The sequence below is a fragment of the Gekko japonicus genome, unplaced genomic scaffold (genome assembly GCF_001447785.1).
Source record: "Gekko japonicus isolate JY-2015 unplaced genomic scaffold, Gekko_japonicus_V1.1 scaffold367, whole genome shotgun sequence".
Lineage (NCBI taxonomy): Eukaryota > Metazoa > Chordata > Lepidosauria > Squamata > Gekkonidae > Gekko > Gekko japonicus.
In genome coordinates this window covers 1143958-1150925 of record NW_015163617.1, presented here as the reverse complement: position 1 = coordinate 1150925, position 6968 = coordinate 1143958, and positions in this window count along the sequence as shown.

Below are 6968 nucleotides of genomic sequence, written 5' to 3'. Positions count from 1 at the left end.
ACTTCCTTTTATCCGTTCTAACCCGACCGCTCAGCAATTTCATGGAGTGCCCATGAGTTCTTATATTGTGAGTTCTTATATCCCTACCTGCTCCATCCCATGCATAATCCTATAAACCTCGATCATCTCACCCCTCAGTCATTGTTTCTCCAAGCTAAAGAGCCCTAAGCGCTTTAACCTTTCCTCATAGGGAAACCCTTTGATCATTCAAGTTGCCCTTTTCTGCACTTTTTTCCAAAGCTATAATATCCTTTTTAAGGTGTGGTGACCAGAACTGCACACAGTATTCCAAAAAAGGTTGCACCATTGATTCAATTAATCTTCCGTCTTGGTTCTGCAAGACAGTTGCCAAATCCTCCCTGGCTACCAGCAGGGGATGTAGGGTTAGGGCAGCCAGTTCCAGGTTGAAAAACTCCTGGAGACTTGCGGGTGGAGCCTGTGGAGGCCAGGGACTTCAGTGGGATACAATGCCCCAGAGTCCGCCCTCCAAAGCATCCGTTTTCTCCAGGGGAACCGATCTCTGTAGCCTGGAGAGGAGCTAGATCAAGATGGGAAGCCGTGTCAGTCCGTCTGTACCAGTAGAACAGAGCAGGAGTCCAGGAGCGCTGTTGTATAGCGGGTTCGACGCATCAAATGATTAGGAAACAGAGTGATACTCAGCACATGTTTACTAGTACACACCATAACACAAAAAATACCGGCTGGTCGGCCAACGATATCCCGTCCCCTGGGCCCACCCACAGGTCCCATTGGAGGGTTTAAACTTCCCGCCAAGTTCCTATTGGTGATCACTAGAGGTTTCAGGATCCTCGTCCCTATTGTCTCTGCGAACCAAGCTCAGGTATTAGTCGCTGGCGCCTGGTGGCGGTCAGCGGACATAACAAGCACCTTAAAGATTAACACAAGTTGTGGCAGCGGATGAGCTTCCGTGCGTCGCGGCTCCCTTCTTCAGATACCGCTAGAACGCGAGTCCGTCTGTTCTTATATCTTGGAGAGGGGAGTGATTTCAGATGCAGAACGGCATTAGCAGGCAAATGACAATAGCAGGCGTGATTGGATCAGGTGTGATATGCAGAGCGGTAGCAGGTGAGAAAGCAGCACTGGTAACGAGACAGGAAACCTAGGTCTCGATTCAGTCCATGAGGATGCATTGTCTTGAGCTTCGTTTCCAGTCACAATTCAGCTGTAATTCCGGGGAATCCCCAGGTCCCACCTGGAGGCTGGCATCCCTATTCTGTGAGAAGGGGCATCTACCCTGCGGGAAGCAGCACATTGCTCTAGACCGCTGGTTCCCAAAGTGGGCGATACCGCCCCCTCGGGGGTGCTGGAACGATCCAGGTGCAGATCCACAAACTGCATCTTTTCGTCCACTTCTTGAAGGTAGATGTCCGGGGGAAGGGGGCGACGCACTGAGTAATTTATTTTTCTGAAAAGGGGGGCGGTAGGCCAAATAAGTTTGGGAGCCTCTGCTCTAGACTGTTCCCTGCATCAACTGTGCGCGGAACCCTGAGGCTCCTCTACAACATTAGGCGGTGTGCGCACTCTCCATGCACAGACAGCTCTGTCCCCGTCTGCTCATGGAGGCGGCAAACCAGTCCCGCCATCACTGGCATATGCCTGGCCATGCCATGTGCAGAGGCTGGATCTGCACCCCTGTTTGGGAAAGGAAACCTGGAGCTGCCCTTCTCTTGCGGTTAAGACTGGCCACATCCTCCATGAGCTAAAAGGTTCTGTCGGATGCAACCCAAGGGGCTGTTTTGCAAGTTACACACCAGTGCAGAGTCCAAAGGAAGAATCTACATCTCCATGGAGGGGAGGGACAAACCGGACAGGGCATCCACATGTGAAGTGATGTAGTGTTGCCAGCTTTGGGTTGGGAGATTCCTGGAGGAGAAGAAGAAGAAGAGATTGGATTTATTCCTCGCCCTTCACTACCGAAAGGAGTCTCAGAGCAGCTTACAACCTCCTTTCCCTTCCCCTCCCCACAACAGACACCCTGAGAGGTAGAAGAAGAAGAAGAGATTGGATTTATTCCTCGCCCTTCACTACCGAAAGGAGTCTCAGAGCAGCTTACAACCTCCTTTCCCTTCCCCTCCCCACAACAGACACCCTGAGAGGTAGAAGAAGAAGAAGAGATTGGATTTATTCCTCGCCCTTCACTACCGAAAGGAGTCTCAGAGCAGCTTACAACCTCCTTTCCCTTCCCCTCCCCACAACAGACACCCTGAGAGGTAGAAGAAGAAGAAGAGATTGGATTTATTCCTCGCCCTTCACTACCGAAAGGAGTCTCAGAGCAGCTTACAACCTCCTTTCCCTTCCCCTCCCCACAACAGACACCCTGAGAGGTAGAAGAAGAAGAAGAGATTGGATTTATTCCTCGCCCTTCACTACCGAAAGGAGTCTCAGAGCAGCTTACAACCTCCTTTCCCTTCCCCTCCCCACAACAGACACCCTGAGAGGTAGAAGAAGAAGAAGAGATTGGATTTATTCCTCGCCCTTCACTACCGAAAGGAGTCTCAGAGCAGCTTACAACCTCCTTTCCCTTCCCCTCCCCACAACAGACACCCTGAGAGGTAGAAGAAGAAGAAGAGATTGGATTTATTCCTCGCCCTTCACTACCGAAAGGAGTCTCAGAGCAGCTTACAACCTCCTTTCCCTTCCCCTCCCCACAACAGACACCCTGAGAGGTAGAAGAAGAAGAAGAGATTGGATTTATTCCTCGCCCTTCACTACCGAAAGGAGTCTCAGAGCAGCTTACAACCTCCTTTCCCTTCCCCTCCCCACAACAGACACCCTGAGAGGTAGAAGAAGAAGAAGAGATTGGATTTATTCCTCGCCCTTCACTACCGAAAGGAGTCTCAGAGCAGCTTACAACCTCCTTTCCCTTCCCCTCCCCACAACAGACACCCTGAGAGGTAGAAGAAGAAGAAGAGATTGGATTTATTCCTCGCCCTTCACTACCGAAAGGAGTCTCAGAGCAGCTTACAACCTCCTTTCCCTTCCCCTCCCCACAACAGACACCCTGAGAGGTAGAAGAAGAAGAAGAGATTGGATTTATTCCTCGCCCTTCACTACCGAAAGGAGTCTCAGAGCAGCTTACAACCTCCTTTCCCTTCCCCTCCCCACCACAGACACCCTGTGAGGCAGGGGGGGCTGAGAGAGCTCTTGACAGAAACTGCTCTTTTTCAAGGACAGCTCTTGCCAGAACTACGGCTTGCCCAAGGTCATCCAGCAGCTGCAAGTGGAGGAGTGGGGAATCAAACCCCTTTCTCCCAGATTAGAGTCCGCGCACTTAACCACAATGCCACACTGAATCTTTGGAAGGTGGACTCTAAGTCGGATTGCCTGCTCTGGGTAGGAAAACACCTGGGGATTTTGGGGGTGGAGCCTAGGGAGGGTTGAAAGGGGACGACCTTAGCAGGGTATAATGTCTCAGAATCCACCCTCCAAAGCAGCCGTTTTCTCCAGGGGAACTGAGCTCTGTAGTCTGGAGATGAGCTGGAATTCCGGGGGATCCCCAGGTCCCACCTGGAGGCTGGCATCCCTGAAACTCAGAGTCCACCCTCCAAAGGCAGTGATGCCACAGAGTCCACCCTCCAAAGCAGCCATTTTCTTTAGGGGAACTGATCTCTGTTACCTGGAGATAGAGTTGCCAAATCAGGGTTTGAAAATTCCTGGAGATTTGGGGGGAAGGGCAGGATTTGGGGAGGGGAGGGATCTCTGAAGTATACAAGGCAATGGAGTCCACCCTCTAAAGCAGCCATTTTGTCCTGGGGAACGGATTTCTGTTGCCTGGGGACCAGGTGGAATTCTAGGAGCTCTCCAGGCCCCACCTGGATGTTGGCAACCCTATCTGGAGACTAGTTGTAATTCTGGGAGATCTCCAGCCATTACCTGGAGGTTGAAAATCCTAGCTCTAGAGGAGCACCCAAAACTGCCCCCCCCATCCTCACCCCTCCAGTACGGATAGGGCCCCCCCCAGTTTTGGGTGCTCTTCTCCACCCCCTCCAGAAGGAGGAGGAGGAGGAGGAGGAGGAGATTAGGTTTATACCTTGGCTCGTCCCTACCCAAAGGTGTCTCAGAGGGGCTTACAATCTCCTTTCCCTTCCCCTCCCCGCAACACACACACTGTGAGGTAGAAGAAGATGAAGAGATTGGATTTATACCCCGCCCTTCCCTACCCAAAGGTGGCTCAGAGGGGCTTACAAACTCCTTTCCCTTCCCCTCCCCACAACAGACACCCTGTGAGGTTAGGTGGGGCTGAGAGAGCTCTGAACAGAAACTGCCCTTTTTCAAGAACAGCTCTTATTAGAACTACGGCTTGCCCAAGGTCATCCAGCAGCTGCAAGTGGAGGAGTGGGGGAATCAAACCCGGTTCTCCCAGATTAGAGTCCGCGCACTTAACCACGACACCAAACTGGTGTACACCACTACACCAAACCATCCAGTTACCCCCCCCCCCAACAGGCAAGTCGCCAGACATAAACATAACATGTTAATTCTACCATAGAGTTTTCCCCCAAACCCAGAGTGTCGCCCCCCCCAGACATCCTTGGCCCTCCCCCGACATCCTCTACGTACCTACGTCACTTCCGGGTCACATAAGCATGTCATGTTTATTTTCAGCATCCCTCCCCGCTCCTGGTAAGTTCCCCTCCCCCATCCCCGAGGACGGAGGAACCCAGGAACCCTATTGCATTATACCCCGCCGAGTTCCTTCCCCTCCCCAAACCATACCCTCTGTATTCTCCACCTCAAAACTTCCAGGAATCTCCCAGCCTTGAGTTGGCAACCTTAATTAGGCGTCTTCCCCCTCCCCCCCCCACCCAAACACATGAACGAGTGTGCATCGCCTTCCCCTTTCAACAACACAACAACAGGGATTTGGGACGGCCAGAAACAAAAGAGGGTGTCGAGCCGGCCAGTCCCGCAAACTGTGAATGGAATGAAGGTATCCCAGAAGGCTTTGAAGACAGGGGCCGAACTTCCTGCTGCTCGGGTTGGGAGGGGGGCCCGAGAAGGACAAAGCCCAGCGAGGGCAAGGGTCCCACCAACAGCTTTTTGGAGGCAGCAGTCTGCTATCAGCTGTATTCCAGGCCTGGGAGAATACTAATAAGCCGGTGAAGAGGCTGCCTGGCCGGCCATAATTCTATAGACGGGTTGAGTACCCCATAGTGCTCACCAAATAATGACAACTAATTGAGAATTTCTTGCACATTTGGCTCCGGGGAAACTCGTTCACACAGCTCATTGTGGGGAGAAACACGGGCCCTCACCAATGACAGAGGATGGCTTGTCAAGGAGGTGGGATCCCTCCTCGCTTTCTTTCCCCCGGACTTTCAGAAGTATGACAAAAATGTCTAATTTAATTTTCATTCAGAGAGTTATTATTTCCCCCCCTCTCCCCCCCTCCTTGCTCCGTCGCCGGGATTATTTCGGCATCGCTCATACGGCGGCGGTCATCGCAAGTTTCTACATGATTTGCATTCATATTCTTAATTTTTGCCCCCCCCCCGCCCAAAAAATGCTGACTGAATCTTTGGGAATTAAACCTTCTCTCTTTCTTGCCTCCTGCTCCCTCCTTTGCCGTATTTTCGCAGGCAAAAGTCTGCATTTTTGTGTCTGCAGGTGACACGCTTTTGATTGAGACCGAAAATTAATAAATCAGCGGAAAAGAACACACCTATGGTTCACAGCGGGCCTTGAAAACCACGTTCATAAAAGGGAGCTTTATGCCCTCGCATAAAGCCGGGAATAAATTACAGGAACACTTGTTGCCTTTGGTCTCAATTTTTTTTTTTTTTGGAGCCATAGACTGGTATCTTATTTTCCACGGCTTATGCGCAATCAACAGGTCCTTCGGCGCTTTGGCAGGTGACTTTGTTATTAATCTCTTATTTGACCGTTCTGGCATATTAATGAGGCAGACGCCAATCTCCCGTGTAAGGCATTAGTTTAAAAGGCGCACTTCGGACTCTGTGGCTCACGGCTAGCCTGCGACGGCGCGGGCCCAATGCAAAAGAGCCTTTCCCCCCCCCTCCAGCTCGGGCGCCGCTTAAAAGAGTATTTGACTAACATTATATCCCTCGCTGTGCTTTTCTTCCCTCACGTACTTATTTCTTCGCCACGAACCGCTATTACCAGGTTGCGCGGCTTATTATGTTTCCCCCCCTCCCCACCGTGGTATCTTTGTATATTATTATGTGTTTTTCTCGCCTTATTCCCCCAAAACAAAAATCTAAAATTTAGAACCACGTTGCCCAAATCATATCCTTTTTTTGATGTACGGTGTTTCTTCTTTTGGGGGGTGGAACGCTAATTAATCATCACGGCCCAGGAAGGGAGGAGGCCGCATCTCTCAATGGAACCACCAAGGTTGCTTCCACACGTCCCTTTTGGAAACACTTTAATAAATATCATTATTTTTTTAAAAAAGAGCTGGAATCCAACCAACCCTGATTCACCTTGTATTGGGGCTCTGATTGGGAGCCTGAGGGGAAAATTCCTTATGGGGTAGTTTAAGAACCTTCAAGGGGGGAAAAAATGCTAAGGCTTTAAGTCTTAAATTTGTGATTACTGAAATCTGCCAAAATATATAATATTATGACTTTAAGCTTACGGGGGGGGGGGGGGGAGAAAACCACAAAAGCTGCCTCCTACACGGTGGTAAAAACAGCTTTATTGTAATGCAGTAATTTATACATTTCCAAAACATACTACAATACAGTACAATGAATCTGTTTTCGGTGTTCCCTTTCTGATTTCGGAGGCAGGCAGGCATGCCGTCAGCTTCCCAGCCAGAGGCGTTTTTCTATTGAAGTTGGTGATAAATGTCAAGTTTACATGTTCATATTTTTCAAAAAAAAAAAATTTTTTTTAAGCCAGCTCCGAGCCGACTTGCATTTGCATCCGAGATGTCATGCCTCCGCGTTGTCTCCTTAATGGCAAACTGTCTGTCTTCCAGGGAT